The sequence below is a fragment of the Schistocerca gregaria genome, chromosome 8 (genome assembly GCF_023897955.1).
Source record: "Schistocerca gregaria isolate iqSchGreg1 chromosome 8, iqSchGreg1.2, whole genome shotgun sequence".
NCBI lineage: Eukaryota > Metazoa > Arthropoda > Insecta > Orthoptera > Acrididae > Schistocerca > Schistocerca gregaria.
The window spans coordinates 145,241,861-145,252,374 of record NC_064927.1 but is presented as its reverse complement, the minus strand read 5'-3'; the positions used below and the strand labels follow the sequence as shown (position 1 = coordinate 145,252,374).

Here is a 10,514-nt window from a genome sequence, read left to right as displayed (position 1 = left end):
TTCCTGATTTACAAAAATAGCACGATGGAATACACGACGTACTGAAATCGCGTGCATATAACTAAAATATAAACATATTGTTTAAGTGAGCGGAGAAATAGTCTCATATGTCCGTCGGATGCACTGTTTCTCACGTACAAGATCGACAATACGAAGTACGGCTTCCTTTGATAAGCAAAATCTGGATATATGTTCGGAATCGGCGTCATCTCTCTCTCTTTTCCTTCCTCATTCTCATGAACAGTTCATCCAAAATCTCGCCATAGCTCTCTGCATCCGTCACTATCTGTGGCAGCTTGAAACGGTATTCCCCAGTTAAGCTCGCTAATTGGTCAGAAATCGCCGGTTAAGTTATCTCGAGTTTAATCTCCGGTTAGTGTATATTCCGGGTTCGTACAACGCGCTTAACGAGCTATTCCGTGAATAGAGCTTGACCGGCTGCTAACCAGAGATTGTACAACTGAACTGTCCGTGGTGTTCCGAACGTCAGCCACGAGACGACAGCACTAATTTTTGGAATGGCTAAATGTGGTGTCACTCGACTTAACGTGTTCCACACGTAACTCCAGTTTCGTCATTTTAGTGGCGACCAACTATCATTACTTTTCTTGTATGTCAATGGAGTTTAATCGTTGGAACGATTGATGATTATTTCTCTAGTTTGTAACTTTGTTTTTTTACTTACTTTGTACGTACGACTTTACGATATTCTTTGATCTGTGAACAATTGAATAACTGTGTTGTAAATAAGCATTGTTGAAATGTGTCATTGTTTTTATTGAGCTGCTGTTACTTGTAATTTAAGGTTTAATACGACGTAAAATTCGTAAGAGGAGCAATATTTTTCTTGTGAGCTGTTGCAAAGGACCGGCAAATCCTGGAATGATAGGTAAGTTTCTTGTGTGTTAGAGCGTCTAATGATTGTGACAGCGCTTGAGAATTGCCAGACAGTTCAGTGTTTATCTTATGAATGTACAGGAAATTACTGCTGTATTTTCTGACACGTCTAATTTTATTTGTTATTGCTTTATTGCCTACATATTCCTTTCGTGGTATACTGATTGTCAATTTATTTTCGAAACCTCATGAGCAACTAAGAATTTCTGTCTGTTTCAAGATTTTTCCGCGTAAACTAGTGTTCCTTTGTCATGGCTATCACATGTCCAAAATGCGGTTACATTCTAATTTCTTCTTTTATGCTGTTGATTCGGAACGAAATACTTTGCAAAATCGATCTCTTGTTAGACCTTTTACGGAATATGATTATTAAGCGCCTCGCAGCGGCGTAAACTAGTATTTCCCGAACCATCCATTGTGCGTTAATGATTCTTCAATCAAACCTGGTTTATAAATTAATGTATCAAGATATCGTGATGATCAGTATGAACATCTCATCAAATAGTACTTATTAAATGATTGATTTCCCCCCCCCCCCCCTGATATCCAATATTTGATTGTCCAGGCAGTTGACAAATATTGCAAATTCTGACAAGTTTTGATCACTCAGTATTTAAATTTTTGCGCCTCTTAAAAATTGAAACTTGCTTTGACTGTCTGAAGGTTGTGACGGACAGTTTTGAGTTCAGTTCCAATTCTGTTAAATCTGTTGAGTTGTGTGTGGTAAAATTTAAAGCTCTGTAACTGTGGTTTTGCTTGATGTGCTACGTTTCAAAGTAAAATCCTTAATTCAAACAATCTTCAAATAGGTTAATTCAGGTGACTACTTTGTTCATGATTTTTGTTTTATTTATTTAAAATTCTCTGCACCACTGCTTCAGAGTATTTCTTGCTACTTCTTACTAGCTTGTTTGAGATAACTCTTCTGTTGAATGCGTTCTCAGCTGACTTCACTGGTTAAAAAGTAAGCTTTAGCTGGTCTAGGTTGATACAGGACATCTTTATAACAAAGGCAAGGTACTACTTAGAGTTATAGACACAAATAATGTAAGAAGATGGTCTGATTTCGTGCCACAGCAATATTTGTTGGTATTGTTTTGCTTATTGTTGTGCCTCTGCATTATGTGAGAGATAATCCAGACCATGTTTGATGAAGGTTGAAGTTTGGCATATCGTACTACATCCTTTCTGGCAGGTATAAAGTGGTGATAATGCCTGGTGTTTGGAGTTGTACTGCACTCATCAAACCTTTCATTCAGTGAAACAGCATCATTACATATTTTCAATGTCTTCTGATGACACATAGAAGAAGTGAACTCCTTTGGAATGCATATCTCAAAGTGCTTGTGCAGTGACGATTGGTTGTGTGAAGTTCGTGGATACTACTTGTGGCAGCCAATCTTTTGACTGGCTCCAGCTCAGTTCCATCACATGTGCATAGTGGCAAAGGAATGCCACAGGCAGCATCAATTCCAAAGCCCTCAAAATGCACTGTCACATACTTTAAATTTTTTCCTGTTTTTTTATATTGAGATGATGTCCATTTGGATAATGGTGAATTTTTTATGTGCTTAGTGTTGCATCATTTGTGTAGTGGATAATGGTTTTCCGATAATAAGGTACTGCAGGTGTCAAATGAATGAGATACAAATGGTCTTTGAAGTTGATGATGTTGACCTGATTTTGGTATATACAGTAAAAAAAGGATGCACCATAGCCTGGGATTGTTGCTTGTGAAATAGTTGTGCTTCATCTTTTACAAGAAATGAATAATTCTCTGAAAGATCTCTAGAGTTTCTTTCAATAAAGCTAGATAATGTGATTGCTGCTTTACTACAAAATGATTACTTTTCAGCAATTCTGGTTTATTGCAAAAATTGTGTATGAAATCTTCAACTGTTTGCACCAATTAGTGTACACACCGATATGTTATGATCCACTTCATATAGAGCTGCTGTACATCTTCAGCTAAACACAGTGTTTCTGATTCTGCAAGAATTTAAGCTCTTAAATTATTTGTGTGTACAACACTTTTAAGAGGTCCGTTACCTTTGATATAGACTGTTCTGAAGAGTATTGTGATATTTTGCTAAAACGCCTGAATCCATCTGGCCCAGCTAAAGCATACTTTTTAATCAGCGAAGACAGGTGGGTGAAATTCAGGAACATCCTGAAACTATATACTCTGCCAAACATTATAAGTGGCATATGGGCTGAGCAACTGAAACTGAAATAGGCCTACTCCAATTTTAGCACTACAAATGACAAAGGTCACCAGTCTTTAAGGTATGTGCTACCTTTTTGACTTTCTGTTTAGATAATGATGGATATGTTCAGAGTATGAAACATAGTGTTTCTGCTTATTCGGGTTGAATATCTTGGAGAGTAGTGTCTCTCGTGTTTAAAATTATGTGGCAGTTGCAATAGTGTCCGTTTTTGACAAATACATATTTCTAGACTACAGTAAAAAAAAAAGTATGCATTGGAATACTTCATAGATATTTTGGGAGGAATTAAACTTAGCTAAAAGCTACATAATGAGGCAATGTGCAGCGTGTTGTGACCTTGCACACATTACATTTTGAGGTATCCAAATAATGTTTTTTGACAGTTTTGGAATTTTCAAAATGTGTAAATCTGTGTGTGTGCAAGTAAAACAACTGAATTTGTTCAATGAACTTGTCCGTCTCACCTTTCTATACATACCAAATATTTCGGTACAGTCATCCACAAATGAGAGCGCAAAGTATTGGAAACTTGAAAAAATAACTTCTGTAGCAATTGGTATGTTTATCATGTCTGAAACATCAACCACTGCAACATGTTATTGCTTTTTTCCTACAAGGGAGAGGTGTTAGCTTTCTCATGTGACAAGCATTTGGGCTGTATCTGTTTTCATACAGGGTCTAGGTTGTCACATATGAGTTTTATTATTATTATTATTTAAATGGCCAAATTAGTAACTTTGGGGCAGTCTCTGCCCTCCCCGGGTGTTACACATTTCAGTACCAGAGATATGAACTTACTTTAGCGCAGGTATTAACTGTGTCAAATTTCATTAAAATCTGTAACCATGAAGCAACCGGCTTTGGTTAAAATCCGATGATTTTCAGTAGCAGCACACATCATCTTACTGAAGGAAAGTGCAGATTTCATTTTTTGTTACTAAAATCTCTCAGCTTGTTATTCAATATAATATTCATAATTTTATTTACCAAGTAGTTGTATTTCTCCATCTTGAAATGTAAGCCACAGTTTGGAAGAGGTACCACTTTATGTCAGAGGGAGGATGTGATTCTATAATGATGGTGCCCCTGCACACTTTACAGCACCAGTTTGTGCAGCTTTAACCCAAACCTTAGGCAGTTGCCCAAGGAGGACCTGCACCTTGACCTGCAAGATCCCAGTACCTAACCCCATCAGACTTCTTTCTTTGTGTCTACATGAGAACTAAAGCACACACATTTTCTTTTGAATATTGGGTGCCCTGCTTTGTAAATACTGGCTATTATCTCTCGAGAAATTTGTAGTACGAACCATCGAACTCCATCAGTTAAGTATTGATAATGGCTACTGTATTGTCGCATCTTGGTGTGTCTTTTAATTGCATTTTTTAATGGTGCTATTTGTTGTCATATTTTCATCGATTCTGAGAGAAATTATATTTTTAATCTCTACTGTTATAAAGTTTATTATAATACAATCTTGATTTATCAATCTTTTTGCCCTCTATGATAAACATTTTTAAAAAATTCGTACTGGTTATTTTTAGTCTGTTACAGAGGTTATCATAATACAATCTTGATTTATCAATCTTCTTTTTTTTTTTAATTCACACCGATTGTCATTTCCCCACTAAAGCTGTAGAATTTTCCTTCTGACACTTTGTTCATTTTCTTTATGATAAATAAAGTTCATTTTGTGATAACCATAAAGTTTTACTCATGATACACATATACATTGATAATCGTGTAATACAGTCTTCCCTTGATATACGTAGCTAAAAAGTATTTTTTGATACTAGCTTCAATTTCTGTATTATTAATTTTGTTTTAGCTTGTAATATGTATCATGGTCCCCTCTACAGCTATAGGGTTTTCTCTGGTAATAGATTTGCTCATCTTTTCAACAAATAGTTAAAGTTCTTTGGGTGTGATAATCATATCCATTTACTACTGATCTTCACATATATTTGTAACTGCGTATCACAATCTCCAACTGAACGATAAGGTAGAAACACCATTCTTTGACAATGCTCCAGTCTTTGTTATTTACATCAATTTAATTAAATAATGGGAAATGTAAAATGAAGTTAAATTTAGTAATAGTGTGTGATATTGTAGGGAGTCAAGCAACCTTTTAAAATTAAGATCAACTGTAGCTGTTAATTTTAAGGAGAGTTATGTTAGACTGGTTTGTAAATTACGTTCTAGTCTACCATACAGTGTTAATTACTGGAACAATTGGAGCATCTTGTTCCAGATTTTGAACCCAAGTGGTATTACAATCCTGAACAAATGACAAAAACTATAGAAACTGTCCAGACATTCACCCTAATGGCCACTGCCACCAAGCTTGGTGTGTGTGTGTCAAGGGTATTACTGTCCATGTTTAACACCTCTTGTAGTTGTCTCATCAAATATTATTTATATTTTACTTGGTTCATTTATTCAATGCAAACTGTTACATAGCCACAGTTTTGAATATAATGTTAATGTTAAAGTGCAGTACCACTACATTCTCAAAGATTGCATTTACTCTTATGTTCGCTCAGATGCCTCTATTTTCCGGCATTTATTTATTTTTGTTTATCTTATTGATATTGATATTGCTTACGTTCCTTACGTATTCTATAGTTACATTGATAATTCTTTCTTCTTTTAATTGATTTTGTATATCACTCTCCATGTTTTGTACCTCCTGATGTAGCCTTGTCAAGTACTTATTTTATTTTATTAGTTTTGTTTATTAGTAGAAACTGTTATTTAGGCATGCTGTTCCTATTTTGTGTTAAAGATTTTCCTGTCTACTCCATTTTTATTTATTTACTGTTCAATTTTTTTACTTTTTCATTGCATTACAACCACACTGTCAAAGACGTTACTTAATGTATGTTTCTGCTTCAGTCTAGACATGTTACTTCTCTTCCAATGTTGTTTGCAAACTTTGTAAATTCATTGGTGACAATGCTTAGTAAATGTTTGAAGATGGCTTTGTGACCAGAAAACCGATAATCAAAATAAAACTAATATTTTAGAACAAAAGCAAACTGGTGCTTTTCATTTATTAAATGCTGAAACATCTCTCTGTCAATTGTCAGTGTCACATCCTTGCCCTCTTTGATCAGATCTGGAATGAGGATGAGTTCCCATCTCAGCAGCAAGAAACCGTGATAGTTCTGGTGCTGAAACCGGGTAAGAACCCTGCTAGAGATGGACAGTTATTGCCCAATCGGCCTTACTGACATTCTCTGTAAGGTGCCCAAATACATGGTGTGTAAGTGGCTGCGTTGGCTCCTTGAGTCTCATGGCCTTTTGGCTGCATCTCAGGGTAGTTTTCACAAAGGCTACTTCGCTACTGATAATTGGGTTCACCTGGAGTCCACCATCTTGATGACCTGTGCATGTCATCAACACCTCATCACTGCCTTTCTCAGCCTACAGAAGGCTTATGATATGATATGGCATCACCACATCCTTACTTTGTTGAGAGTATGGTCTCTGTGGTTTAATCTCGATTTTTGTCAAGAACCTCTTGTCACATGGTACGTTCTGGGTTCAAGTGGGTGCTACACTTAGTACTCCCCTGCTGCAAGAGAATGGGGTCCTGCAGGGTTCTGTACTTAGCACCTCCTCTTTCTGGTGGCCATCAGTGGTCTAGCGGCAGCTATGGGGTCTTCGGTATCGCCCTCCTCATATGCCAATGATTTTTGTCTTTATTATTGCCCCTATAGCATGGGTATGCTGAGCATCACCTACAAGGTGCCATACGAAAGGCGCAGTCTAGGTCTGTCACCCATGGCTTTCGGTTTACAGCCTCCACGTCTTGTGTCATTCACTTCTGTCATAATCGTAGTGCCCACCCACATTCAGAGCTAGACCTAGACGATCAGTTACTTCTTGTAGTTGAGATGCACTGCTTTTTCAGATGGTCTTCGAGTCCTAGCTGACATGATTTCCACACCTTTGCCAACATAAGCAAAAGTGCTGGCAACACCTCGATACACTTCACTGCCACATCACACTGGGGTGCGGATCAGTATGCCCTTTTGTGGCTCTACAAGTTCCTGATTCTTTCCTGTATTGATTATGGGAGTCATGCATGTTGTTCAGCATCACCCTGAGCATTGAGGATGTGTGACACCATTCATCATCATGTGGTTCGACTTACGACAGGAGCTTTCCGAACTAACCCTGTTATTAGCCTACTAGTCAAGGCTGGAGTCTTTCAGGTACCTATCAGGTGTTAACAACAGCTGCTGAATTACATTATACATGTTCATAGTGCCCCTGAACATCTCAACTACTGTATAATTTTCCCTGGAATGGAGTTCCACCTCCCACAACAGCTACCCAGAATTTACAATTGGTGCATGCCTCCAGCGTCTGTGTTTGGAGCCGTAGCTTCCTCCATTGTTGCCTATGGTCAGGGGACATTGCATCTGCCCCCATGCCTTATACCCGACCTCAGATTTGTCCAGAAGTCTCCTTTGGTCCAAAAAATTCTTCTGACCTCACGATTTTTCGTTGCCTCTTCTTGGCTATCCTTGAGACATATCTGGATTTGGTAGTCATAATCACAGATGGCTCAACAGTTGTCGGATGAGCAGGCTTTGCATATACACACACATTGTGCAGTGAACTCCACACTCTGCCAAATGACTGCAGTGTCTTCACTGCTGAATCGATGAGCATTAAAGTAGCCCTTAGCCATATTCATTCTTGCACTGGTGTGAGTATCCTAATTTGTAGTGACTCCCTTAGCAGCTTTGTGGCTATATACCTGTGGTACTCTCCTCACTCACTGGTTACATCTGTCCAGTATTTTGTCTCTGACCTCCATCAAATTAGGCAACCAGTCCTTTTTGTTTGGAACCTGGTAATACTGGAATTTTGGTAAATGAATGAGCTGACCAGTTGGCCAAGCTGGTCACCAAGATGCTAATCCTGGAAATGTGGGTCCCAGAAATGGACCTTTGCTCATTTATGCACATCAATTTCTGGAAGTCTGGAACTCGGAATGGTCTGCCCTGATGTCACCAAAAAAATGAGGACAATTAGGGAAACTGCAACCATGTGGCAGTTTCCCTCGGTGTGCTTCTCACAGGGGATCCACTGTTATTTGTTGTCTCTGCATTGACCACATTCGGCTGACCTGGGGCCACATTCTCCGACATGAGGATCCTCCTTAATGCTGATGCTAAGCCCTCCTGTCGGTGTCCCTCTTACTCATAATTTGCTCTAATTTGGCTTCTTTGAGTAGTACTTGCAGTGGATCCTGATTCAGTTTGGAATTCCTGTGCTGTGTGATGATCTGGATAGATGTCTACCTATAACACATTATGACTCTCTTCAACTATCAGCGGCCTCTATCAGTCAACAGATGAGGTCGGCATGTACGCTTTTGTGCTGTACGTGTCTCTTCACGTTTCCACTTCACTATCACATTGGAAACAGTGGATCTAGGTAAGTTTAGGAGTGTGGAAATGTTGCATACAGGTATATGACACAAGTGACACCCAATCACCTGACCATGTTCGAAGTTCATGAGTTCAGCAGAGCACCCCATTCTGGTCTCTACCAAAGTCTAATGACTACTGAGGTCATACAGTAGGTGGCAGCACAATGCACCTAATATGAAAAACGTTTTTGGGGGTGTCCGAATACTTTTGATCACATAGTGTATGCCGAAATACACTCCACCACCATCGTGCATTATACTGGCAACACAGACTGTGCCATGACTACATACCAAGGAAAGAAGAACAAAAATGTCATTCTTCTCAGTACACTGCATGCTGAAGTAGCAAAAGCTAGGAAGAAAAGGAAAAAACCTGAAACCATAACATTTTACAATACAACAAAGTATGCAGTGGATGTGGTTGATCAAATGGTGGCAAAAAATGTATGGGTCATCTACAATGTAGCAACAAACAAGAAAATGGAAAGGAAGAAATTCATACCTCAGTTGGTGATTGTTATAACCTTTAATCACCAATAATTGCATGGATATTCAAACACACTCACTTAGAAACAGTAGCTGGTTACATGATAACAACTCAGTATCTCTTATTTGACTGCCGTGCCGTGACATGTGGCCGGCGCCGTTCGTAGCTTGGTGGCGCTCCCGCGCCAGCCGAGTTGCGGAGCGCCTCTATCGCCGTTTGCGCGTTCTGTCATGGTGGCACTGTTAAATGTCGTGGCACTGTCACAACACTTTTCCCCCCTTGAAAAAAAGCTAAAACACTCACTTCCTTGGAGACATGGACAGTGCGGAGACATCCTTGGCCTGTTGTGAGGCCCCGAGAAGATCCCACGGAGAGACACGAGAGTATGGTCGAAAATGTCCAGGATGGAAGCTCGTGTGTGGAACGTGCCTCCTGGATGAGATGATGGATGAAAACTCCGGAGCAACATCCATAGGTGTCGTGGACCTGGGAGCGTGCTCCAGCGAGATGGGTCCCGGAGAAGGCGGCGTTGCGACTGGGGCCGGTTCCGGTGTACTCGGAAGCGGTAGTGACGTTGGCTGCATCAACACGTACGGTAGATCGGCAGCAGCGGCAGGACTGGCTTCTCGGGCTGGTGGAAGCGAAGGAAGGGGCGGTGGCACCGGCGTGGCCACCACTCGTGGGTGCATCTGGTCACAATGGCGAACAACCATGCCATCGTCCGTACGTATTTCACAAAGCCGGCGGCCACGAAGATCCTTGACCACCCCCTGGAGTCCATTTAGGGCGAGATCCATACCCTCGAGCCCACACGTCGGCGCCCACCGAGTATTTTCCCGCACTAGGGGACACAGCACAAGGCCTGACAGGGTGAAGCAGGTGCAGTAGAGTGCGCAGTTGGCGGCCATGCAATAGTTCGGCAGGGCTGCGATCACCCAGGGCGTGAAGCGATAAGAACTCAGAAATTGCAGCAGAGCGTCATCTGTGGAAAAATCACTAAGGAATTTTTTCATCTGGCTTTTGAAAGTGCGGGCAATGCACTCAACCACCCCATTTGATTGCGGATGGAAGGGCGGTGCTGTAACATGATGAATCCCTTGTCCAGTACAAAAATCACGGAAGGTCTGCGAAGGGAACTTAGGGCCATTGTCCGTGATGATCGTGAATGGAAGACCTTCTAGCGCAAAGATTGTGGACAAAGCCAGCGTCGTCGCCACAGTGGTGGGCGACGGACATTGAACAACAAACGAAAACTTCGAGAAGGCGTCAATCAGCAGTAGCCAATAAGTACCGAGGAAGGGGCCGGCAAAGTCAGCATGCACCCGTTCCCATGGCTGCACCAGATCAGGCCATGGAGAGGGCATTGTACGAGGTGCAGCCAGTTGTTGAACACACTGACCACACGCAGCAACCATGTGGGCGATGTCTGAATCAATACCGGGCCAATAAA

The 10,514-nt window shown here is 40.6% G+C and overlaps 1 protein-coding gene across 2 annotated transcripts in view; it reads left to right on the top strand.

The window, feature by feature from the left end:
• The first annotated feature begins 472 nt into the window (after positions 1-472).
• Positions 473-10,514, top strand: part of LOC126284180 (lebercilin) — a 182,373-nt gene continuing 172,331 nt past the window's right edge. The window contains exon 1 of one of the 2 annotated variants that reach the window (XM_049982922.1): positions 473-889. The gene's annotated coding sequence lies outside the window, so the exon portion shown is untranslated. The remainder of the gene's footprint in view (positions 890-10,514) is intronic. The other variant, XM_049982919.1, reaches the window with a different exon arrangement.